The sequence below is a fragment of the Nannospalax galili genome, unplaced genomic scaffold, assembly GCF_000622305.1.
Source record: "Nannospalax galili isolate Female #2095 unplaced genomic scaffold, S.galili_v1.0 scaffold39, whole genome shotgun sequence".
Lineage (NCBI taxonomy): Eukaryota > Metazoa > Chordata > Mammalia > Rodentia > Spalacidae > Nannospalax > Nannospalax galili.
In genome coordinates this window covers 4,730,093-4,732,404 of record NW_008346683.1, presented here as the reverse complement: position 1 = coordinate 4,732,404, position 2,312 = coordinate 4,730,093, and the positions used below count along the sequence as shown (strand labels likewise).

At 52.9% G+C, this 2,312-nt stretch overlaps 1 protein-coding gene across 1 annotated transcript in view; it reads left to right on the top strand.

The window, feature by feature from the left end:
- Window positions 1–1,991: 1,991 nt before the first annotated feature.
- The window catches only part of Tmem263 (transmembrane protein 263), a 15,344-nt gene continuing 15,023 nt past the window's right edge, over window positions 1,992–2,312 (top strand). Inside the window, exon 1 of the mRNA XM_008843118.3 lies at window positions 1,992–2,183. The gene's annotated coding sequence lies outside the window, so the exon portion shown is untranslated. The remainder of the gene's footprint in view (window positions 2,184–2,312) is intronic.

Here is a 2,312-nt window from a genome sequence, read left to right as displayed (position 1 = left end):
TTTGGGGGTGACAGTATTACATGAAGCCTTGGGCATACTGGGCAAATGCTTTATGACTGAGCCACATCCTCAGCTAATGGTAACTTAACTCAGTTAAAAGTTATTGTCTGAAATTATTGCATTAAAGATTTGCTATTTGAAGCCATTACAAATTTATTTTCAAAATATCATACAGAAAAAAGTTTCATTTTAATAATCTGAAGAGATACTCTAAGAATCAAGAATCTGGCACTCAGCCTAGAAAATGAATAGGCCTTCACTTGTTCAGGCTCCTGGTTGCATCAAAATATCCCAGTTAAGATAGCATCCTTCTACAGAAACTATTCCATCAAGATCTTCATACTTAAGTCTCATAGTAGTCAGGAGTGGGTGAGCACAGAATGGGGTGCTATTAATTTGTATATGTAAGAAAACCCAGGCAGTCAACAAATGGCTAGGGTTAGACTCACAAGAAATATATGACTACCTGTATTTGCAGTTTCAGAAAGCCCTGGTGGACTCAAGCCCCACAGAGCTTTACTGTATCTTGGTTGGTGTATAAAACAGAGGAAACCACTACTTTGAATGATGGCCTTAATAACTCTAAAACTGCAAAATCCTTTCAATTTTTACTTTAATTCTCAGCAAAAATAAAAGATACACAGTATAATTTTGCACTTCATAATTTTGCCTAGAGCCCAACCTTGAAAGTCACCTATTAAAGCCATACTAAGAACTCAGGCTCTGTGCTAATAAAGGACATGTGCTCAGTAAACACTACAATTCAGATTCTCCCTATCCCATATATGAAGTGGCTAGTATCCCCACCAAATTCCATATCCTATTCAGCTCGTTCTATTTAAGAACTGGAGCAAAGTCAGCACCTCGGGGATGGTTTCTTTGCTTAACATACCCCTTTCATCTTTGTCAACACTTAACTGCACCACACTGTTCATTTCAAAACCTTTTGAGGGTCTTGTGTTTTCACTTGCTAGATTATGAAAAGAAAAAAGCCCGCATTTATGTAAGATTTCAGTTTACAAAGCCCTTTCACACCCGCTCAGAAATTTACGGTGGACTTATTGTCATCTTCATTTGAAAGGTGTTAGAATAGTCAAAGAAAAGCTAATGGCACTTATTATCTAGCAGCCTTTGCATGATCTATGTCCTTGGCGCATCCAAACGCTCACCAGGAGCTAGGCCCACCTTCTCAGAAGCTGAGCGCTTCACATCACAATCAGACAGGCTGGACCAGCGTGCTGGACTAGAACAGGTTGGATGTCACAGGCTGGACCAACAGAGGCTGGACTAGAATAAGTTGGATGTCACAGGCTGGACCAACAGAGGTTGGACCAGCACAGACTGGATGTCACAGGCTAGACCAGCACGAGTGCACTGACGACATCCTTCCCAGGCTTCTCCACACCTTCCTGATGGAGGCTTTCCCAAGGCGAGGGGTGCGGAGGGCAACCTGAAGCCTGTGTAGGACATGGCGCAAGGGCGGGTTTCACATTTCCAGTTCTTTTCCCACATTTCTTTCTCCAACAAATCTCAACTCCTTGCTAGCCCATGAGTGACGTGAGGACGAACCCCAGCTTCCACGCTCACGGAACTCGCGCCAGGCGGGGGAAAAGAATCCAATCCCGCAGCACAGGAGCCAGGTCGCACCCCGCCCTCTCCACGGGCGGCAGCTGAAGAATGACACCCCAGGCGGAGGAGGACCAGGAGAGCCCCGGACCCGCCGCCTCCCGCCCGGACCATGTTCCACGTTCCAACGACCGTTGCCGAGCCAGGCGCTGCACGTCTCCGGGCTGCGCCCCCGACCCGCTCTGATTGGACGCTGAGACCGAGGAGGCGGGGAGACCGCGGGGCTACGGCGCGCGCGGGGGCCGGGGGCTGTTGGGAGGGCTGCGCGCGCCGAGCGACCGGTGGGCGCGGGAGGGGGTGGGGGCATGAGCGCGCGTGCGCGTCGGAGCTCGCGGCGCGGGAGGAGGCGGGAGCGGAGGAGGCAGCAGAGGGGGCGGGTCGCGTCAGGCGCCACGTCCGCAGCCAGAGGCCGCCGCCGCCTCACACAGAGTCCTCGGGCTCCGCGCTGAGGATCCCTGGGCTTGCGCCGCCGTCACCGGCTGTGTCACGGCCCCTGCCGGCCGCTCCGCCTCCGCCTTCCGTCCGGCTGCAGCCCCCGGCACCCGCCCGACCCCGCGGTGAGTACCGGCGCGGGCCCGGCTTCATGCGCTCCTCGCCCGCTTCCGTTAGTCCGTCGGCTGGTCACCTGGGTGGCCGGCGGGCCTGGCTGTCCCGGGCCTGGCCTTCTGGGGTGGGGGGTGGGGGTG